Source organism: Arachis ipaensis, chromosome B4, assembly GCF_059453495.1.
Source record: "Arachis ipaensis isolate K30076 ecotype BB chromosome B4, ASM5945349v1, whole genome shotgun sequence".
Lineage (NCBI taxonomy): Eukaryota > Viridiplantae > Streptophyta > Magnoliopsida > Fabales > Fabaceae > Arachis > Arachis ipaensis.
In genome coordinates, this window is record NC_142439.1 from 129717082 (window position 1) to 129742234 (window position 25153).

The 25153-nt window shown below is 37.2% G+C and overlaps 1 pseudogene; it reads left to right on the forward strand.

Moving 5' to 3' along the window:
- LOC148569197 (protein NRT1/ PTR FAMILY 5.4-like) overlaps positions 1-22922 on the forward strand; it is a 47947-nt pseudogene extending 25025 nt beyond the window's left edge.
- Positions 22923-25153: the final 2231 nt, after the last annotated feature.

The window sequence follows — 25153 nt, forward strand, 5'->3', positions numbered from 1 at the left end:
CATTGAACCTGGAATGAAGAAGAAGAAATCCTAATCCTAAAACCTAAGAGAGAGGAGAGAGCCTCTCTCTCTAGAAAACTACATCTCAAACCTAAATTCTGAATAATGGAGAGTGTGTATGAATGAATGGATAGATTTTCCCACTCTGTAGCCTCTAATCTGTGTTTTTTGAGCCAAAAACTGTGTCAAAAATAGCCCAGAAATTGCCCCAGTGATTTCTGATATGTCCAGCACGCGGCAAAATCACGTGTACGCGTCGTACACGCGTACGCGTGGATTGAATTTTCTCCAGGTCACGCGTGCGCGTGATCCACGCATGTGCGTCACCTATCTTCGGGGAAACCATGACAAATTATATATCGTTGCGAAGCCCCGGATGTTAGATTTTCAACGCAACTAAAACTGCCTCATTTAAACCTCCGTAGCTCAAGTTATGGTCGATTTAATACGAAGAGGTCAGGCTGGACAGCTTTAGCAATTCCTTCAATTTCTTGTATTCCTTCCAATTTTGCATGCTTCCTTTCCATCCTCTAAGCCATTCATATCCTATAAACCCTGAAATCACTTAACACACATATCAAGGCATGAAATGGTAATAAGAGAGGATTAAACATAGCAAATTTAAGGCCAAAGAAGCATGTTTTCAATTATAGCACAAAATCAGGAAGGAAAGTGTAAAACATGCAATTTACATGAATGAATGTAAGAATAGTAGATAAAACCCACTCAATTAAGCACAAGATGTACCACGAAATAGTGGTGCATCATGTACGCACAAGTATGCATGCGTACGCACAAGAACGATTTGCGAGCAACGCGTACGCGTGACCCACGTGTACGCGTGGATGGATTTTTTCCAGGCGACGCGTACACGTGACCCATGCGTACGCGTGGCCTGAATCACGTGAGCTCATTAATGCAAATCACTGGGGGCGATTTTTTGGGCCTCCAGAACCCAGTCCAACTCATTTCTGAAGCTATATGAGGCCAAAGTGAAGCTGAATGAAGGGGGGCAATTAGGTTTAGTTTTTATGATGTTTTCTCTAGTTTCTAGAGAGAGAAGCTCCCCCCCCTCTCTCTAGAATTAGGGTTTTTAGCTTAGTTTCCTTTTATTTCAGCACTTTAATTCTTGCTTTAGTGTAGTTTCATTTATGTTTCTATGCTTTCTTGTCTTTATCTTCTTCATCTCTTTTGTTACTTTCTCTTTTATGTCAATTTTCATGTTATGAACACTTTTGTTATTTTAGTTCTAATTAATGCAAATTTATATTTCCATGTCATTTATTGCTTTTTTTAGTTGTTATTGTCATTTTTTTGCTTTTGGTATTTTAGATTTTATTTTTAATGCAATTTAATTTCATTTTATTTTCATGCACACCAAGTGTTTGATAAAATGCTTGGCTTAGTTTTCACTTAGTTTTTCTACACTCTTGGCTTGAAATTGATGACTTTGGTGATCCTTGAGTCATTGATGTCCATTCTTGTTTGATACATTAGAGTAGTTAGTTGATTTGGTTTCAATTGACTCTATGTGATCCTTAGTGTTTTCATAGGACTTATGGATTGAAATTAACTATGCCTATTTGACTTATCTTCGATATAAGGTTGACTAAGTAGGATTAACTCTTCATAATCATCATATGTTTGTGGTCAATGGCTAGGATAGGTAACCTTAGCTCTCAATTACATGCCAAGAGGTTTCTTGCATTTGAAGTTTCCTTTTCTTGCTTTAATTGCTTTGACTTTTATTGCTTTCCTCTTAATTCCTTGCATGTTTAGTTTTCGCACTCTTGGTTGAGAAATTGGGTGTTTGGGTGGAATTGAGTTGTGGATGTCCATTCCACATTATGTGAGAATGGTTAATTGGTTTTGTTTCCATTGACGCTAGTCTTTCACTAAGTAATTAGTGAGTTGATGGTACACGAAATTGTGATCGCACACTTTTCACACAACTTCGTTCAGCTGACCAGCAAGTGCACTGGGTCGTCCAAGTAATACCTTACGTGAGTAAGGGTCGATCCCATGAAGATTGTCGGCTTGAAGCAAGCTATGGTCATCTTATAAATCTCATTCAGGTGAATTCAAATGGTTATGGAGAATTGATAATTAAAATAAAACATAAGATAGGATAGAGATACTTATCACTTATGCAATTCATTGGTAGGAATTTCAGATAAGCGAATAGAGATGCTTTGTTCCTTCTGAATCTCTGCTTTCCTATTTCCTTCATCCAATCATTCATACTCCTTTCCATGGCAAGCTGTATGTTGGGGGATCACCGTTGTCAATGGCTACTGTCCGTCCTCTCAGTGAAAATGGTCCAAAATGCGCTGTCACCGCACGACTAATCATCTGTCAGTTTTTGATCATGTCGGAATAGGATCCATTGATCCTTTTGCATCTATCACTACGCCCAACACTCGCGAGTTTGAAGCTCATCACAGTCATTCCATCCCAGATCCTACTCAGAATACCACAGACAAGGTTTAGACGTTTCGGATCTCAAGAATGCTGCCAATTGATCTAGCTTATACCACGAAGACTCTAATATCTCAGACTCGGTCCCCTGTATTAGATATCCAAGAGATATGCATTCAAGCTTGTTTTCATGTAGAACGGAAGTGTTTGTCAGGCACGTGTTCATAGGTGAGAATGGTGATGAGTGTCACTTGATCATCACATTCATCATGTTCTTGGGTGCGAATGAATATCTTAGAACAAGAATAAGCTTGAATTGAATAGAAAATAGTAGTAATTGCATTGATTCATGAGGAACAGCAGAGCTCCACACCTCAATCTATAAGGTGTATAAACTCCACCATGGAAAATACATAAGAACAAAAGGTCTAGGCATGGCCGTGAGGCCAGCCTCCATGGTCTAAGGACTAAGCGTCCAGAGATATCAAAATACAATAGCTAAAGGTCCTATTTATAATGAACTAGTAGCCTAGGGTTCACAGAAATGAGTAAATGATGTAGAAATCCACTTCCGGGCCCACTTGGTGTGTGCTTGAGCTGAGCATTGAAGCTTTCACGTGCATAGCCTTCTCTTGGAGTTAAACGCCAGTTCTGGTGCCAGTTTGGGCGTTTAACTCCAGCTTTTGTGCCAGTTCTGGCGTTTAACACCAGAAAAGGGGGTCTCTAATCGGCGTTTTGACGCCAATTTGGGCCATCAAATCTCGAGCAAAGTATGGACTATTATATATTGCTGGAAAGCCCAAGATGTCTACTTTCTAACGCAATTGAGAGCGCGCCAATTGGGCTTCTGTAGCTCAAGAAAATCCACTTTGAGTGTAGGGAGGTTAGAATCCAACAGCATCTGCAGTCCTTTTTCAGCCTCTGAATCAGATTTTTGCTCAAGTCCCTCAATTTCAGCCAGAAAATACCTGAAATCACAGAAAAACACACAAACTCATAGTAAAATCTAGAAATGTGATTTTTAATTAAAAACTAATAAAAATATAATAAAAAGTATCTAAAATATACTAAAAACTACCTAAAAATAGTGCCAAAAAGCGTATAAATTATCCGCTCATCACAACACCAAACTTAAATTGTTGCCTGTCCCCAAGCAACTAAAAACAAAATAGGATAAAAAGAAGAGAATATACAATAAATTCCGAAAACATCTATGAAGATCAGTCTTAATTAGATGAGCGGGGCTTTTAGCTTTTTGCTTCTGAACAGTTTTGGCATCTCACTTTATCCTTTGAAGTTCAGAATGATTGGCATCTATAAGAACTCAGAATTCAGATAGTGTTATTGATTCTCATAGTTCAGTATGTTGATTCTTGAACACAGTTACTTTATGAGTCTTGGCCGTGACCCTAAGCATTTTGTTTTCCAGTATTACCACCGGATACATAAATGCCACAGACACATAATTGGGTAAACCTTTTCAGATTGTGACTCAGCTTTGCTAGAGTCCCCAATTAGAGGTGTCCAGAGCTCTTAAGCACACTCTTTTTACTTTGGACCACGACTTTAACCGCTCAGTCTCAAGCTTTTCACTTGACACCTTCACACCACAAGCACATGGTTAGGGACAGCTTGGTTTAGCCGCTTAGGCCAGGATATTATTCCTGTGAGCCCTCCTATCCATTAATGCTCAAAGCCTTGGGTCCTTTTTACCCTTGCCTTTTGGTTTAAAGGGTTATTGGCTTTTTCTGCTTGCTTTTTCTTTTTCTTTTATTATTATTTTTTTCTTTTTCGCCATTTTTTTTCACTGTTTTTTCTTGCTTCAAGAATCAATTTTATGATTTTCAAATTATCAATAACATTTTTCCTTTTTCATTATTCTTTCAAGAGCCAACAATTTTAACATTCATAAACTTCACTATCAAAAATATGCATTGTTCAATCATTCATTCAGAAAACAAAAAAATATTGCCACCACATCAAAATAATTAAACTATTTTAAAATTCAAAATTCATGTACTTCTTGTTCTTTTTCAATTAAGACATTTTTCATTTAAGAAAGGTGAAGGATTCATAGGACATTCATAGCTTTAAGGTATAGACACGTAGACACTAGTGATCATGTAATAAGACACAAACATAAATAAAACATAAAGCATAATTTTCGAAAAACAGAAAAATAAGAACAAGGAAATTAAAGAACGGGTCCACCTTAGTGATGGCAGCTTGTTCTTCCTCTTGAAGATCTTATGGAGTGCTTGAGCTCCTCAATGTCTCTTCCTTGCCTTTGTTGCTCCTCCCTCATGGCTCTTTGGTCTTTTCTAATCTCATGAAGGAGGATGGAATGCTCTTGGTGCTCCACCCTTAGTTGTCCCATATTGGAACTTAATTCTCCTAAAGAGGTGTTAATTTGCTCCCAATAGTTTTCTGGAGGAAAGTGCATTCCTTGAGGCATCTCAGGAATTTCATGATGAAGAATTTTCTCATGCTCTTATTGAGGTCCATGAGTGGGCTCTCTTGTTTGCTCCATCCTTTTCTTAGTGATGGGCTTGTCCTCATCAATGAAGATGTCTTCCTCTATGTCAATTCCAACTGAATTGCAGAGGTGACAAATGAGATGAGAGAAGGCTAACCTTGCCAAAGTAGAGGACTTGTCCGCCACCTTATAGAGTTCTAGGGATATAACCTCATGAACTTCTACTTCCTCTCCAATCATGATGCTATGGATCATGATAGTCCGATCTACAGTAACTTCAGACCGGTTGCTAGTAGGAATGATTGAATCGTTGGATGAACTCCAACCATCCCCTAGCCACTGGCTTGAGGTCAAGCCTTCTTAGTTGAACCGGCTTCCCTCTTAAATCTCTCTTCCATTGAGCGCCTTCCACACAAATGTCCATAAGGACTTGGTCCAACCTTTGATCAAAGTTGACCCTTCTAGTGTAAGGGCGTGCATCTCCTTGCATCATTGGCAAGTTGAATGCCAACCTTACATTTTCCAGACTGAAATCTAAGTATTTCCCCCGGACCATTGTAAGCCAATTCTTTGGGTCCGGGTTCACACTTTGATCATGGTTTTTGGTGATCCATGCATTGGCATAGAACTCTTGAACCATTAAGATCCCGACTTGTTGAATGGGGTTGGTGATAATTTCCCAACCTCTTCTTCGAATCTCATGTCAGATCTCTGGATATTCACTCTTTTTAAGCTTGAAGGGGACCTCGGGGATCACCTTCTTCTTGGCCACAACTTCATAGAAGTGGTCTTGATGCACCTTTGAGATGAATCTCTCCATCTCCCATGACTCAGAGGTGGAAGCAATTGCCTTCCTTTCCTCTTTCTAGAGGTTTCTCCGGCCTTAGATGCCATTAGTGGTTATGGAAAACAAAAAGCTTTAGCTTTTCCCACACCAAACTTAGAATGGTTGCTCGTCCTCGAGCAAAAGAAGAAAGAAAAGAGTAGAAGAAGAAGAATTGAGGGAGATGGAGGGGGTTTAGTGGTTTGGCCAAGGAGGAGAGGTAGTGTTTGTGATATGTGGAAATGAAGAATGAAGAGGGGTTTATATAGGGGTGGAAAGAGAGGGTAGGTTTCGTGTATGTGTGGGTGGGTTTGGGAGGGAAGTGATTTGAATTTGAATGGTGAGGTAGGTGGGATTTTATGATGGATGGATGTGGATTGGTGAAGAGATTATAGAGAAGAGAGTAGGATTTGATAGGTGAGGGATTTTTGGGGAAGAGGTATTGAGGTGATTGGTCATGGTGGGTGGGGAAGAGTGTTATGGAAAGGTGTGAAGAAGAGAGAGAGAGTTGAGGTAGGTGGGGATCCTGTGGGGTCCACAGATCCTGAGGTGTCAAGGACTTCTCATCCCTGCACCATGTTGGCGTGTAAACGCCCTTTTGAGTGCCAATCCTGGCGTTAAATGCCAGGTTGCTGCCCATTTCTGGCGTTTAATGCCAACTTTTCTCCCCTTTCTGGCGTTAAACGCAAGCTTTTCTCCATTTTCTGGCGTTAAACGCCAGCTTTGTGTCCCTTTCTGGCGTTAAACGCCCAGAATGGTGTCAGACTGGGCGTTTAACACCCATTCTGCTACCCTTACTGACGTTTAAACGCCAGTGAGTTCCTCCTCCAGAATGTGCTATTTTTAATGTTGTTTTTCATTCTATTTTTGCTTTTTCAATTGTTTTTGTGACTCCACATGATCATTAACATAAAGAAAACATAAAATAGTAATGGAAAATAAATAAATATGATTAAATAACATTGGGTTGCCTCCCAACAAGCGCTTCTTTAGTGTCAGTAGCTTGACAGTGATCTCTCATGGAGCCTCACAAAGATTCAGAGCATGGTTGGGGCCTCCCAACACCAAACTTAGAGTTTGAATGTGGGGGTTCTGTTTGACTCTGTAGTGAGAAAAGCCTTTCATGCTTATTCTCCATGTGTACAGAAGGAGACCCTTGAACCTTGAACACAAGGTAGTCCTCATTCACTTGAAGGACCAACTCTCCTCTGTCAACATCAATCACAGCTTTTGCTGTGGCTAGGAAGGGTCTGCCAAGGATGATGGTTTCATCCCTATTCTTCCCAGTGTCCAGGATTATAAAGTCAGCAGGGATGTAAAGGCCTTCAACCTTCACCAGGACATCCTCTACAATTCCATAAGCCTGTTTCCTTGAATTGTCTGCCATCTCCAGTGAGATTCTTGCAACTTGTACCTTAAGGGTCCCCAGTTTCTCCATTACAGAGAGTGGCATGAGGTTTATACTTGACCCCAGGTCACACAGAGCCTTCTCAAAGGTCATGGTGCCTATGGTACAAGGTATTGAGAACTTTCCAGGATTCTGTCTCTTCTGAGGTAATTTCAGTTGAGCCAGATCATTTAGTTCTTTGATGAGTAATGGAGGTCTCCCAAGTCTCATTACCAAGTAACTTGGCATTTAGCTTCATGATTTCTCCAAGGTATTTAGCAACTTGCTCTTCAGTAACATCTTCATCCTCTTCAGAGGAAGAGTATTCATCAGAGCTCATGAATGGCAGAAGTAGGTTTAATGGAATCTCTATGGTCTATGTATGAGCCTCAGATTCTCATGGTTCCTCAAAAGGGAACTCCCTTCTGCCCAGAGGATGTCCCATGAGGTTTGTCTCACTGGGACTCACGTCCGCATCACTCTCTCTAGGTTCGGCCATGTTGGTCTTAGTTATGGCCTTACACTCTCTTTTTGGGTTTTCTTTTGTATTGCTTGGGAGAGTACTAGGAGGATTTTCAGTAATTCTCTTGCTCAGCTGACCCACTTGTGCCTCCAAATTTCTAATGGAGGATCTTGTTTCATTCATGAAACTTAGTGTGGCCTTAGATAGATCAGAGACTATGGTTGCTAAGCCAGAATGATTCTGCTCAGAGTTCTCTGTTTGTTGCTGAGAAGATGATGGAAAAGGTTTGCTACTGCCAAACCTATTTCTTTCACCATTATTGTTGTTGAAACCTTGTTGAGGTTTCTGTTGGTACTTCCATGAGAGATTTGGATGATTTCTCCATGAAGGATTATAGGTGTTGATAGGGTTCTCCCATGTAATTCACCTCTTCCATTAAGGGGTTCTCAGGATCGTAAGCTTCTTCTTCAGAGGAAGCTTCTTTAGTACTGCCTATTGCTGCTTGCATGCCAAACAGACTCTGAAAAATCATATTGACTTACTGAGTCAATATTTTGTTCTGAGCCAATATGGCATTCAGAGTGTCAACCTCAAGAACTCCTTTCTTCTGAGTTGTCCTATTATTCACAGGATTCCTTTCAGAAGTGTACATGAATTGGTTATTTGTGACCATTTCAATGAGTTCCTGGGCTTCTTCAGGCGTCTTCTTCAGACGAAGAGAACCACCTGCAGAGTTGTCCAATGACATCTTGAACAGTTCAGACAGACCATTATAGAAGATACATATGATGCTCCATTCTGAAAGCATGCCAGAAGGACACCTTCTGATCAATTGCTTGTATCTTTCCCAAGCTTCATAGAGGGATTCGCCTTCTTTCTGTCTGAAGGTCTGGACTTCCACTCTAAGATTACTCAATTTTTGAGGTGGAAAGAACTTTGCCAAGAAGGCATTGACTAACTTTTCCCAAGAGTTCAGGCTTTCTTTAGGTTGTGAGTCCAACCATGTCCTAGCTCTGTCTCTTACAGCAAAAGGGAAGAGCATAAGTCTGTAGACCTCGGGGTCAACCCCATGGGTCTTATCAGTGTCATAGATTTGCAACAATTCAGCTAAAAACTGATGAGGATCTTCCAATGGAAGTCCATGATACTTGCAATTCTGCTGCATTAGAGAAACTAATTGAGGCTTAAGCTCAAAGTTATTTGCTCCAATGGCAGGAATGGAGATGCTTCTTCCACAGAATTCAGAAGAAGGTGCAATGAAGTCACCAAGCATCTTCTTTGCGTTGTTGGCATTGTTGTCATTTTCGGCTGCCATGTCTTCTTCTTTTCCGAAAATTTCTGTTAGGTCCTCTCCAGAGAGTTGTGCTTTAGCTTCTCTTAGCTTTCTCTTCAAGGTCCTTTCAAGTTCAGGATTAGCTTCAACAAGAATGCCTTTGTCTTTGTTCCTACTCATATGAAAGAGAAGAGAACAAGAAAGTATGGAATCCTCTATGTCACAGTATAGAGATTCCTTGAGGTGTCAGAGGAAAGGAAGAATAGAAGGAGGAGGTAGAGAGAGGAGAATTCGAACTTATAGAGAGAGAGAGAGAGAATTCGAATTGCTAATAGAGGAGGAGTGTTAGTCTTTAAATAGAAGGAGGTGAGAAGGGGGAGAGAATTTTCGAAAATAAATTTAAAAAGATTTTGAAATAAAAAGGAATTTTGAAAAAGTGGTTGATGGTTTTCGAAAATTAAAATTGAGAAAGTAGTTAAGTGATTTTGAAAGAGATTTTGAAATTGGCAACCAAAAAGATATGATTGAAAATTATTTTGAAAAAGATGTGATTGAGAAGATATTATTGAGAAGATATGATTTAAAAAGATATGATTGAATAATTTAAAAAGATTTGATTTTGAAAAAATGATGAAAATTTGAAAAAGATTTGAATTAAAAACAAAATCTCCCCTCCTGTGCCATCCTGGCGTTAAACGCCTAGAATGGTATCCATTCTGGCGTTTAACGCCCAAAATACTACCCTTTTGGGCATTTAACGCCCAACCAGGGTACCTGGCTGGCGTTTAAACGCCAGATTTCCTTCCTCACTGGGCGTTTTGAACGCCCAGCTTTTTCTCTGTAATTCCACTGCTGTATGTTCTAAATCTTCAATTCTCTGTATTATTGACTTGAAAAGACACAATTTTGAAAATTTTTTGAATTTTTAATGGTGAGAGAGAACAACAACAAAATGAAACTAATCATGAAAAACTAAGATCAAATAAACAATGCATGCAAGACACCAAACTTTGAAATTTTCATATTAGAGACACTGACAAATTGAGAATGCATATGAAAAACAACAAAAGACACAAAACAAGAGAATTTAAAGATCAGACAAAGAAAATCATCAAGAACAACTTGAAGATCAATGAATAACATAATGCCTATGTATTCGAAAAATGCAAGAAAGATAGAAATATGCAAGACACCAAACTTAAAATGTGACACTAGACTCGAACAAGAAGCACAAAATATTTATGATTTTATAAAAAACTTTTGTATTTTTTTCGAAAATTATTTGGAAAAAGAAAATAAGGAATTCAAATTCTTAATGAGAATTCCAGGAATCGTACAATATTAGTCTAAAACTCCGGTTCAGGAATTAGACATGGCTTACTAGCGAACCAAGCTATCGGTGAAAGCTTTGGTCCAAAACACTAGACATGGCCAGCTAAGCTTTAGCAGATCATTATAAAACTCTAGAATTCATTCTTAAAAATTTTGAAGAAAAATATATAATAAATTTTTTTTTGAAAATTTTTTTTCGAAAATAAAATAAAATTACCTAATTTGACCAACAAGATGAACCGTCAGTTGTCCAAACTCGAACAATCCCCAGCAACGGCACCAAAAACTTGGTACACGAAATCGTGATCGCACACTTTTCACACAACTTCGTGTAGCTAACCAGCAAATGCACTGGGTCGTCCAAGTAATACCTTACGTGAGTAAGGGTCGATCCCACGGACATTGTCGGCTTGAAGCAAGCTATGGTCATCTTGTAAATCTCAATCAGGCGGATTCAAATGATTATGGAGAATTGATAATTAAAATAAAACATAAGATAGGATAAAGATACTTATGCAATTCATTGGTAGGAATTTCAGATAAGCGAATGGAGATGCTTTGTTCTTTCTGAATCTCTGCTTTCCTATTGCCTTCATCCAATCATTCATACTCCTTTCCATGGTAAGCTGTATGTTGGGGGATCACCGTTGTCAATGGCTACCGTCCATCCTCTCAGTGAAAATGATCCAAAATGCGCTGTCACCGCACGGCTAATCATCTGTCGGTTCTCGATCATGTCGGAATAGGATCCATTGATCCTTTTGCGTATGTCACTACGCCCAACACTCGTGAGTTTGAAGCTCGTCACAATCATTCCATCCCAGATCCTACTCAGAATACCACAGACAAGGTTTAGACGTTCCGGATCTCAAGAATGCTGCCAATTGATCTAGCTTACACAACGAAGACTCTAATATCTCGGACTCGGTCCCCTGTATTAGATATCCAAGAGATATGCATTCAAGCTTGTTTTTATGTAGAACGAAAGTGTTTGTCAGGCACGTGTTCATAGGTGAGAATGGTGATGAGTGTCACTTAATCATCACATTCATCATGTTCTTGGGTGCGAATGAATATCTTAGAATAAGAATAAGCTTGAATTGAATAGAAAACAGTAGTAATTGCATTGATTTATGAGGAACAGCAGAGCTCCACACCTTAATCTATGAGGTGTAGAAACTCCACCGTGGAAAATACATAAGAACAAAAGGTCTAGGCATGGCCGTGAGGCCAGCCTCCATGGTCTAAGGACTAAGCGTCCAGAGATATCAAAATACAATAGCTAAAGGTCCTATTTATAATGAACTAGTAGCCTAGGGTTTACAGAAATGAGTAAATGATGTAGAAATCCACTTCCGGGCCCACTTGGTGTGTGCTTGGGCTGAGCATTGAAGCTTCCACGTGCATAGGCTTCTCTTGGAGTTAAACGCCAGTTCTTGTGCCAGTTTGGGCGTTTAACTCCAGCTTTTGTGCCAATTCTGGCGTTTAACGCCAGAAAAGGGTCTCTGACCGGCGTTTTGACGCCAATTTGGGCCATCAAATCTCGGGCAAACTATGGACTATTATATATTGATGGAAAGCCCAAGATGTCTACTTTCCAACGCAATTGAGAGCGCACCAATTGGGCTTCTGTAGCTCAGGAAAATCCACTTTGAGTACAGGGTGGTCAGAATCCAACAGCATCTGCAGTCCTTTTTCAGCCTCTGAATCAGATTTTTGCTCAAGTCCCTCAATTTCAGCCAGAAAATACCTGAAATCACAGAAAAATACACAAACTCATAGTAAAGTCCATAAATGTGATTTTTAATTAAAAACTAATAAAAATATAATAAAAAGTAACTAAAACATACTAAAAACTACCTAAAAACAGTGCCAAAAAGCATATAAATTATCCGCTCATCAGTTGACTAGGACTTATGGATTGAGATCAATTATGTCCTTTTGACTAATTCGCAAGTAAGATTGACTAATTGGGATTAATTCCACACAATTGCCATGTTTGTGGTCTATAACTTGGATAGGAATCCTAAATTCCTCAATTCTCACCAAGAGCCCTTTTTAGCAATTAATTTCCTTTTTCATTGTTTCTTATTGCTTTGACTTCAATTCCTTGCATGCTATTTAATTTCTTTCCATTTACATTACTTACTTCTCTTGCCATCCCATGCTCTCTCATAGCAATGATATGACATTTTATTGCAACTCCTTGGAAAGACGACCCGGGAGTTAATTACTCTCGGTTATTCTGTATTTGATTTAATATTTGATCTTGAGAATTCATTGTTGGTTTGGACTATGCTACCAACAAATTGATTCTTATTTTGATTGATTCCTAACCAGCAATAATTCTCTCGTCAAATTTGGTGTCGTTGCCGGGAGTTGCAATGGTGTATATTTTTTGCTATTGTAAATACGTAAATAGCTTGCTTGTTGGTTGTCTTTTTTATGGTTAGGATTGGGATCCCGGAGGACATTGGACATTCTAGCATTGGTGGGGAAGTCAAGCACAAGCCACCATAGCAAGGGTTCTCCCAATTTTCTAACTTAAAGACATTAAATAAAAGTGTTTGGTAACTCCTTTCTAACCCTCTCTTTGTGCATAGTTTCAATTTATTGCATTTTGTCTCTTGTAGATAGTTTAAGTTAGTTTAATTTCAAGCTTAATTTGCTTAAATTTTAGTTTAGATTATGTGTTTTTGATGAATAATATGTTTTAGGGTTAAAAAGCTATTTTGGATGTCAAGTCCAGCCTTAGAGCATTAAAATTTTTTTGATAAAAACAGAGCATGTGCGTGCGCACACACCTGTGCGTACGCACACAACCCTAAGTTTCGCATTCTGTGCGCTCACACCCACCTGTGAGATCGCACACCAGCTTATGCACCTTCTGTTGGGAGCGTTAGCACACCTTGTGCGTCCGCATCCCCCTCTTTTTGCGCCTTGTGCGTGCGCACGGACCTGTGTGTGTACGTACAAACATCGTGATAGCTGGCAATTTTGATGCTCCATGTTAAAAAAAATGGCTTTCTGTGCGTGGGCACAGCCCTGTACCCACGCACACCTCAAAACAAGGCCTCTGGTCGCGGCGTTAGCACGCATAGTGCGAACGCACAACCTTTTAATTTTTTCCCATCGACGCGTACGCGTGACCCATGCGCACGCGTCGCCTTACATTTCCACAACACCACGCGCACGCGTCCACGACACATATGCGTCGTTGACCTGGGCGGGGGCACATCCCTTTATGCGTATGCACACCCCTGTTTTCACCCCCTATACTTCTTTTCTTCTCTTCTCTCTACTTTTTCTCTCCTTCTTCCTTCCATCTCTCTTATCTTACTTTTACCCTCTTCTCTGCTTGCTTTACTTTATTTTGTTTGCATTTCATTTTCATTTTAGTAATTATATTATTCTTAGTTTAGTTGTTTGTTAATTGAATAAGTTGCAAGTGTTCGCTTGTTATTTGATTGGGTTGCTTCTTGATTAAATTTCATCAATGCACTTATACTTTGCCTTAAATTACTAACACCTAATTGGATTTGCACATTTACATGTTGCGTATTAGGTGAAATTTTTATAAGTGAATAATGAATTTAGTGAATTGAGTTGAACTATTTATTCAGCATGGTTTTTAGTGAATATAATCACATAACAAGGTATTTGTTCCTTGTTAATGCTTTGCATTTTTTTTAGTCGACTTGACTTGATTCTTATCAAGACTTGTCACTTTTTGTGACAAGCACCTTATACATGTGATTATTTCATTATTCCTAAGGGTGAATAAGTAGTCTCTTTTCATCATTGAATTGGTTATTGTTAATTGTACCACTTTCTATTAATTGTTGCGCTTTCACTTGCACAATTTCAATTCCAATAGCTCAAATACTCAATTCACTTTAGTTATGGTTACCTAGGTTGTTGTATCTTAGTTGTTGCTTATTCATCACTTGCAACCTAGACAACTTAATTGAGGAACATGCTATTTCTTTTGCTTTTGTGGTTATTGTTTTACCCGATCAATGTGTTGTGTTCTAAATTGTGTGTAACACCCTAACTACCAAAGCTCACGCTTCCGGCTGCACTACTCTGATAGCTCGGACATTACGACGACACTTATACTATTTAATATTAAAATATGAGCCTGTTTAAAACTTTAAACCGTGAAACCGCTCCTAAAAATACTTTCATCCGATAACATACATCTATAGATACCATACAACTTACAAAACTCATAAAGAGTACATCCATATATATATACCTACATATATATAAATATTATTACAAGCATTAACCAATACAATTCCTATCCCTCTTACAGAATATATCAAGATAAAGGCGAGGGTACAATAAACAATAACTAAAGCAATACAGAGCATTTCAATAACTAAATAAACTCTTCGTGACTTCTGCGCCCATATCCTGAAAGGGGGAAAATGTGGGGGGGTGAGAACATCATCCTCGAAAGGATTCTCAGTAGAGGATTTTTGGGAATTACTGTAATAGGATACGTGAAGATAAACCGTACTAGTGATTAATAACCGTCTTATGCCTCCTTTTCAAAAACAACGGTTTAAAATAAAGGTAAAGTCTGAAAATCTTTTCTGAAAGAAGAACCGTTCAATTCTCAAAAACTCAAAAGCCTTTCAAAACGGATTATCTATGCGGAATCAAAATAGCCTGTCATATTTTATTCTAAACCAGAAACACAAAACCGAAACCAATCATCGGTCCATCTCAATTCAACCACGGCCCTAGGCCCAAACAATCCAACCATCAACCAAATCACCACAATCCAACAGAGTCTCAGTTGCAAACACAGATAGGAAGTTTAAGCACAAACAAACAGTTACAGCAAGTAGAACAATTAGCAGTTAATCACATAGGCAAACCAAGTACAATATGCACACCCAAACAATGTCACATAGATGCATATGATGCATGCCTGTCCCTAGTGGCTGATGATATCATCTGTCGGTTATAGAGCCAACCCGACAAGTCCTGGTAGCTAACCATTGGACTGTCCCTCTGTCATGCATCCCCAACTCGAGTTATACCCATCATAAACTTGATCATAACCATGATCCATATCCATCACCCTCACTGGTGAATATTTACGGGTGCGAGCTCATCCGGGGCTTTCACAGTGCCCGGCCACACTTACGACATAGGGTCAAAAGAGCTTCGAGTCTCAACCTGGAGCACGTGGTGGCTAGCCACTGCTTCCTTCCAGGGAAACCCTCATCTCTGATAGTAGAAGTGCAAGATCACAATTATCAATATCTCAGCATATATGCATTCGTTCTCAGCCATAGATCAACATCCATCTCAGCCATCCGGCTCACGGTTCAATTCAGAACCAGCCAATGTTCATAATCATACACAGCCATTCCGGCCCATAATAAAACAGCACTTCCATCATTCAAAATCATCAAATTCATGAAATCAGCATTTAAGCCATAAATCTGTTTCTTAATTCATTTCACTTTGAAATCAAGTTTCAACTCTTTTTAGCCTTGGCTTTAAAGATCTCATTTCTCAAATCATCTTAGGCTCATTAGCCACTTTTACTTAAAGTAAGTTCCCCTTTGAAAACAATGCCACTCTCGGCATCCTCTTTCCAAAACTTCCATAACCATGGCAAGTTTAAGATCTCTTTGAAATATTCAAAATCACCCATTCAACAATGGGATTTTATAATAAAAGTTCCTTGGCAGAGTCTCAAGTCCTTAGGGGAGAATAGCATAACTCATTTCGCCAAATTCATTTAAAATCATTAAAAACCTTGGCTTCTATATTTGAGTAATAAAATAGGATCTAAGCCAAACCGAGTCACGTAATCAGTTACTTCTTTCAAAACCGTTTCCTTTACTTAGGCAAAACCAGCTTCAACCCCCATGATAAATTCTAAAGCGTTTCAACTGTTCAAAATTGTTTTAGTCTTGCAAGGATTCAGAATTCAAAGAGTACTTAAAACCTTTCTCAAAATATTTCAAAATGAAACTTGTCAATAGACATTCAAGTTCTTTCAAAGTCATTGAAACTCCTCTAATTGAAACCCTCAAGTCAAATTCAAAGGCATAGCCCTTGTCATACTTAAAACAGCTTTAAAACATAAGTTTCATCTAAATAACGTCCTCCCAAAAGAGATACAATGCTTTTCTTAAGAAGCAAGACTAAATCACAATTTTCTCTTTAATAATTCATTTCAAAAGCATGAATCATCATTTTCTTGATAATTCAAATAAAATAGTAGAAGTCTTTAACTCATCATTTTTCCAAACAACCTTTCAATAAAGACTCGGATTTTATAGAAATTTTGGCAGTACCTCCCCTAAAACTTGGACTTTGCCACCCGGTTGGGGTCCCAACGAAACCATTCCACAATCCCTTTCAACAGCCCAAATTTCAAAAATCAGTCCAAGGCAAGCCAAAAATCCAACAGTCATCTCAATTCCATATTTCAAGAAAACTGTTTTCAAAAACCAAATCGTTATCAGCCGAATCAACTCATTTCTAAAGCTTTAAAGAAACGGTTCAGCAACAGTCATTTATCAAACCAGATCATTTAAAGCAAACCAGGCTGAATTCAAGAGTGTATTCTATTTTTCACATTCTTAAATAAATCCATTCAACTCAAATCAATTTCCAACGGATTAAACTCGATCTCAAAGCTTTAAAAGAATCAACTTCAAAAGCATTTCGTTTCACAAAACCACACAACAATTCAATCAACAGACGTTCATAATCAACCGAGGCAAATCAAACCATACATAAGGCCGATACAATCACCAAATACACATTCTCTCACATCAGTATCCATATGTAATAATTCCAATATATAAAATATAATTTTTGGAAAGCGCCCCTACCTCAAAACGCAATTCCATAACCCAAACGCCTCACAGAGTCCTTTTTGTCTCAACCCAAACTGACGGCAACCAAAACCTCAGCTCCCAGCCACTTTCGTAATAACTATAGCAACACTAATCACAAAATACAATAATCAAGACTCAACCCCATGTTATCAAAACTCATATTCATTAACTGAACACAACAGAATACTAACGCGAGGCTTTTGAAACATAAATACTTACTAAACTAGCGAAACGAAGCAGCTGCGATTTTGAACGAGCCCGGCAACAGCTCCGGCGGCGGCCAGAAGCTCCGATGGATCAACTATAAAAATCGCGTAGCATTAAAACCTTCTCGAAATCCAAAAAGTCAGAAACCTCAATTAAAACCCTTACCGGAAGAGTTCTCTGGCAATGGCAGCGGGGTTCTCCGGCGACAGAAACGGGCAAAAGCTTCGGCGGTGCTAACCGAGGCTTGCCGGCGGCAGAAACGGCGGCGGTAGCTCTGCGCAGTGGGTCGCGTTCCTGCACGCACCACTGGCCCGCATCTCCCACCCTCAACATCACGCGACCTCTATCTCTCCTCTGGGCTCTCTCCTCTGCGACGGGAAAGGCAGCGACAGCCCGGCTCCTCACGTGCGGCGGCCCGGCGCGGTGACGATGCGACAGAGTCTCCCTCTTCCTCTGCCTGGTTCGGCGACATCAGCAGCGGGATGGACTTGACGGAAAGCAGAACGGCGAGGCTGATCGCAGAAGGCGCGATGGCGACGGGCTTCACGGCGAGGAGCAACCGCAGCAACCCAAGCCCCGCGAAGACGGCAGCGGTTCTGGGCAGCGCAGCAACTTCTCCTCCGGCGTTTCTCCTGGACGACCGTGGCGGCGCGACCCTCTCCCTCTCGTGTTTGTTTCCTGCTCACTCATCCTCCATGATGCAAGCCCCGCCAGCGCCGTGTTTCCTCATCTCCCCTCTCCTCCGTTCGGCCAACAATGTCTCGTGGGTGTGGGTCGTGTTTCTGATTCACCCCTCCTCTGCCTCTTCTCTCAAATTCTGTTTTCTTCCTTCTTCATATGGCTGAGTGTGTGTGTTTAGGGTAGAGAGGGGCAGCAGCTGCAGCTGCGTGGGTTTGAGGGAGCTAGGGTTTTATTTTGAAACTTAGGGTTAGGGGTGATTGGGTAATTTCACATAAAATTGGGAATAATATAATAATTGAAACCCAAATTAAATCCAACACTAATTATATATAGAAAATACTATTTTCTCATCAATTTCACAAATTATTTTCAATAAAATGCCCAAATCTAAAAATTAGAAATAATATACTTAATTTCTTCATTTTCCAAAATAGCAGTAATAATATTTAAAATATTACTTATCTAATCCAAATCATATAAAATCCTTATTATTTCATAACCATCAACCTTATACTTTAAATATAGAAAATAATCCAATAATTATAAAATTGAATAATAATCATAACTTATCTCAAGTTCAATAAATCAAAACTTGCCTTAATTACCTTTAATAAAATAATTTCTGAAATTAACCATATGATTTGAGACTTGATCATAATAAGACTTTTCAAAGGTTTTGGGTCTTACATTGTGCGCACATTTAGAATACAGGCATTGCCTTTTATCATACCACACACATCTTACCTTTCCTTAATTGTTATTTCTTTGTCTACAAAGCAACCGGAGCCCACCCGCTAAAGGTGGAGCCTCAAAGCCCTTCATCCTTCGGATTGTGTGCATGCATAGAGGACCATGCATTTTTTAAGTGTGGGGGAGGATCGCTAACTTCAAGGGGGGTAAAATTTATTTTCTCAGACACTTTGCAACATTCTACTTTTTTGTTCCTTTTTCTTCAATTTTTTCCATTTTTGTTCTTATTTGCACTTGGTTTGATTTGTTTGTATATATTTCCGTAGTGCTTATAGTGTTATGGTAGTAAATATTGGCATTTGCATGGTAGAGTAAATAAGTTTTTTGTAAAACAACAAAGAATTTTCAACAAATCTCTTTTTGGACATTCCATTGATTAGATTTGAAAACGTATTTTTGAAATTGCTTGAAGTATTTTTATGGAACATAGAAAAGAGCTTGAACAAATACCAAGTGAGATTTGAGCTTAAATTGTGTGGTTGCATATTTTCAAACACAAATTTTGTTCTTGTGTGTTATAGACTCCTTTTATGATTGTGATCTTAGATTTGCTTTAGTCTATATTGTCCTATATTTGTTGTTTTGGATTGCATTTAGTATGATTGAGGCCATCTTTGTCTAGCTCACTAACCCATATGGCCAACCCTTGCATCTATCTTTGTAAACCACTTTTTGAGCCTTTAATTCCCCTTTGTTCTCATTATAAGCACATCATTCACCCTAAGTGAAAAAACCATTATGCCCATTGGTTGTATCTTTGATTAGCTTGAGTTTGTGTGTGTGTGTTAATCAAGTGTGGGGGGAATTTGTGGAAAACATTGGTAGTTAGTGTTTTGGGTGTTCATTGAAAATATTTGAAAAAGTGGGAAAATACTCATGCATTCATTACTTAGAAGCATATGCATCTCCTCTTTGTCAATATAAATAAATAAATAAAAAAGAAGAGAGAAAAAGAAAAGAAAAGAAAAAATATATATATAAATAAACAAATAAGAATAATGAAAATAAGAGATGAATATGTGGTTGAATTGAAAAGAAAATGCATGAGTGAATGTGAGAAAGGGATAAAGGGGTAGTTAGGATTGTTTTATTATGAATATAGGATGATATATAGGATTAGATGGGATGCTTGAGCTAATCAAAGATCCAATCTATTAGCCCACTTAACCATATGAATCCTACCCTTACCTAAGCCCCATTACAACCCACAAAAGTCCTCATGATATTTGCATTCATTCATCAAATATTAGTTGATTGTTAGACGACTTGCAAATCTTTGAGAAATATGATTAAAGGAGCATTGAGTGATTAAGCCCTAAACACTAAGCGGCTAGAGTGTAAACACATCTTGTGAGGGGTTCAATCGCTCAATTCTATGTTTTCATTGCTTATCTTGTATCTTCTTGCAAGTTGTTGAACTTAATTTTGGAAATTTCAAATCGAATCTTTTGGACATTGATCATATTGTTATATTTGCTTTGTCTTGGCCCTAAGTTTTTACTTTGGATTGATTGAGATTCTTTTGTTTGTTTTTACCAAACTCAATAGGAAGCATATTGTAGACATATATAGATAGCATTTAGTATAGTTGCATGCATGTAGGTAGTTGCATTAAACAAATTATTTCCCCTTCATTCATCTCCTTTGGTTGTGTTTAGCATGAGGACATGCTTGGTTTAAGTGTGAAAAAATTGATGACTCCATATTTTACAATATATTTTGATTTGATTTGAGTGAATTTCATCACATAAACCCACATTTATTCATCTAAATAGCATGCTTTTGAGATTTCCTCCTAAATTGTGCTTGAAAGTGAAAATATGCTCTTTTGTGCTTAATTTAGTCAATTTTAATTCACTTTAATTCCATTTGGTGCCTTGATATATTTGTTAAGTGATTTCAGGTTTCCAAGGCAAGTATGGGTTGAAAAAGTGAGGAAAAGAGCATGCAAAAGGGAAGAAACCATGAAGAAATGGAGTTTGGAAGTTCCAGCACCCGTGCGTAAGCACAAGTATGCGTGCGTACGCACAAGAGGGATTTGCGAGCGATGCGTACGCGTGACCCACGCGTACGCGTGGATGGATTTTTGCCAGGCGACGCATACGCGTGGCCCGAATCACATGAGCTCATTAATGCAAATCGCTGGGGCAATTTTTTGGGCCTCCAGAACCCAGTTCAACTCATTTCTGAAGCTATATGAGGCCAAAGTGAAGCTGAATGAAGGGGGCAATTAGGTTTAGTTTTTATGATGTTTTCTCTAGTTTCTAGAGAAAGAAGCTCCCCCCCCCCCTCTCTCTAGCATTAGGGTTTTTAGCTTAGTTTCCTTTTAATTTCAGCACTTTAATTCTTGCTTTAGTATAGTTTCATTTATGTTTCTATACTTTCTTGTCTTTATCTTCTTCATCTCTTTTGTTATTTTTTCTTTTATGTCAATTTTCATGTTATGAACACTTTTGTTATTTTAGTTCTAATTAATACAAATTTATGTTTTCATGTCATTTATTGCTTTCTTTAGTTGTTATTGTCATTTTCTTGCTTTTGGTATTTTAGATTTTATTTTTAATACAATTTAATATCATTTTATTTTCATGTACACCAAGTATTTGATAAAATGCTTGGCTTAGTTTTCACTTAGTTTTTCTACACTCTTGGCTTGAAATTGATTACTTTGGTAATCCTTGAGTCATTGATGTCCATTCTTATTTGATACATTAGAGTAGTTAGTTGATTTGGTTTCCATTGACTCTATGTGATCCTTAGTGTTTTCATAGGACTTATGGATTGAAATTAACTATGCATATTTGACTTATCTTCGATGTAAGGTTGACTAAGTAGGATTAACTCTTCATAATCATCATATGTTTGTGATTAATGGCTAGGATAGGTAACCTTAGCTCTCAATTACATGCCAAGAGGTTTCTTACATTTGAAGTTTCCTTTTCTTGCTTTAATTGCTTTGACTTTTATTGCTTTCCTCTTAATTCCTTGCATGTTTAGTTTTCGCACTCTTGGTTGAGAAATTGGGTGTTTGGGTGGAATTGAGTTGTGGATGTCCATTCCGCATTATGTGAGAATGGTTAATTGGTTTGGTTTCCATTAACGCTAGTCTTTCACTAAGTAAGTAGTGAGTTGACTAGGACTTATGGATTGAGATCAATTATGCCCTTTTGACTAATTCTCAAGTAGGATTGACTAATTGGGATTAATTCCACACAATTGCCATGTTTATGGTCCATAACTAGGATAGGAATCCTAAATTTTCCAATTCTCACCAAGAGCCCCTTTTAGCACTTAATTTCTATTTTCATTGTTTCTTATTGCTTTGACTTCAATTCCTTGCATGCTCATTTAATTTCTTGCCATTTATATTACTTGCTTCTCTTGCCATCCCATGCTCTCTTATAGCCAATGACATGACATTTCATTGCAACTCCTAGGGAAGACGACCCGGGAGTTAATTACTCTCGGTTATTTTGTATTTGATTTAATATTTGATCTTGAGAATTCATTGTTAGTTTGGACTATGCTACCAACGAATTGATTCTTATTTTGATTGATTCCTAACCGGCAATAATTCTCTCGTCACATACCTTATAAGGGTGTGGATACCTCTCCCTAGCATGACGCGTTTTGACGAGTGAGTGTGGGGAGATTTGGCTATCATCCCTATCGTCAAAGGCAAAACCGTGAGGCCTTGTGTGCCAAAGCGGACAATATCGTGCTAGCGGGTGGTCTGGGCTGTTACAGATGGTATCAGAGCCGGAGCCTGGATCGATGTGCCAGCGAGGGCACTGGGCTCCCTTGGGGGGTGGATTGTAAGGTCCCACATCGGTTGGGGAGGGGAACGAAGCATGCCTTATAAGGGTGTGGATACGTCTCCCTCGTATGACGTGTTTTGACGAGTGAGTGTAGGGGGTTTCAGCTATCATTCCTATCGTCAAAGATAAAACCGTAAGGCCTTATGTACTAAAGCGAACAATATCGTACTAGCGGGTGGTCTGGGCTGTTACATTACTCTCTATGGTGTTGGAAGCTTTTTTAGTAATGCTATTATTGTTATTATGGTGGCAATCACTTCAAAAATTGGTGAAAATGGTTTGGGAATAATCTAAATAAGGCACATTTGGATTATTTTTATTGGTTACTAGTTGAATTAAGTGTTCTTAATCTTTGTGTTTATTTATGAATTGCCAAGAGTTTTGTTTACAAAAAGGTTTTTAACCCTAATTCAGTGTAGTCAACCTGAATTAGTATCAATGTGTTTGTAATGTTGGATAGTACTGAAAAAAGGCTCATATATTTTGTAGAAAAAAATAAATAAATAAGTATTTTTATTTTATTTTTTTCTTGTGAAGACAATTAAATATTTTTTTTGTAAACCATATTAAGCATTTCCTCTGTTTCTAGTGGGGCAGAGTAAGCATTTGCCCTTCTAGAATTTTTTTTTTTTTTTATACAATAAAACATATTTTTTTTCTTATTATTTATTTTATTTGAACCCAGACTAAGATTAAAAATAAATTTTAGTCTTTAAAATAGTCATGTAAAATATAGAATTTTAGAACAAGATACAAAAAGATTAGATTATTGTTCTTTAATATTATAAAAATAGAAGAATTATTTGTCTATATATATATATATATATATATATATATTTCCTCCTCACTATAAACTGGAGAGAGAGAAAAATATCTAAATTTTGGACTTTAAACTATCTCATTATTACATAATGAAGACTCACGCAAAACTATATTTATATGAAATTGATGATAGTTAAGCCTATTAAATAATTCCTCAATCATTCACACCTCACAATGATGTCACAAAATAGTGTTTGAAAACTATAATGAATTACAACGTTAAATTTAATAGAATAAATTGAGAAATCAAATGGAGTGGTTTATAAAATTTGAAGACCTAAATTAAGTTTTTATTCTATTTAGTGAGATATTAAATTGATGTTGAATTTTATTTATTTGTAAAACTAGATTTTATTGTAGAACAAACTAACATAAAAAATAAGATAAAAATGTATATGTAATTAATTCAGTGTGAGACTGAATTACAATTAAATTTAAAAAAATCTTTTAGGTCAAATAAAATTAAATGACTAAACTAGGTCACAGAATTAATTTTAAAAGACTCTAAAATTTAAAGGACCAAATTAAGTCTTTACAATCCTAAATATATTACTAATCGTCATTAATTTAATGACCATGTAATATACTATTATTATGATATTTTTTTCCTTAAAATATATACTTGTACAAACACATTTAAATTTAGCATTAATTAGTCATTGAAAAGTTGCTGATCCGGTATTTTGTTATTTTTATGTGATGAAAAAAATTTATTTGTTTTTCATCAATTTATATCATCAATGGATTCTGCAACCCACTTGTATCTTTTTAAGCAAAAATTATTCAATTTATGCTCTTTCGTACAAATTGAGATTGATAATATAAATAGAATTTTCTTTTTTCGATACTTGAAGATATAAATAGAATAGCTTTACATAAGATTAAGGGAAAAAGACAGATAGGTTCTTAACTTTTTAAATTTTTGACAAATACATCCCTGACAAAATTTAAATATAAAAAAATCTCTGACTTTAACAAACGGAGGACAATTTAGTCTTTCCGTCTATTTGCCTCTCATACACTAAACGGAACTGGCTGACGTGACTGAAATGGTGTCCAAGTGTCCGTTACGGTGCCACGCTGGAAGGGGAATAAAGTTCAAAGGACAAATAAGTCCTTGACATCATTTTGCAAATAAAGTTCGAAGGATAAATAGGTCATTGAGAATTTAGTTCATTATGCTTCTATATGTATCACATATTAATATCTAATTGAAATATACCTATATTATGTATTATATATTACTATCTAATTTAATAATCAAATGTGTCACATGACACTCTTATTAAAATTTAGAGAAAATATTTTTTTTCAAAATTAATAAATTCCTTTCCTAAATTCTCTCATCTACCTCTCTCCATTTTTCTATTTCTCTCTACTATTTTTACTCTATATATAATTATATTTTATATTAGTAATTTGACAAATCAAAATATGTCATCTGATATTTTTTTTACAATTAAAATATTTTAAATGTAAAAGTATACACATTAAATTATTTTTAAATTTTAGATAACGAATGTTAAAATTAATTACTAATAAAAAATTAGACTTTTCATATAAAAATAATAACTAAAAATCTTATTATTTAATTTTTTTCTGCAGATATCTTGATCTTCTTAGCCAGAGACTTTTGTCAACTTACGACTTTTTTGTAAAAGTAGTTTGATTTTATAAATCTTTTGTGTCATGCATAATTTATACTGTTAGAACAAAGTGAACTATAATTTTAAAAAAAAATTATTCTCGTAATGTTATTATGGATAAAAATATTAGTTCTAATATAATACACAAATGCACTAATCCTAACTTAATACATGAATGATGC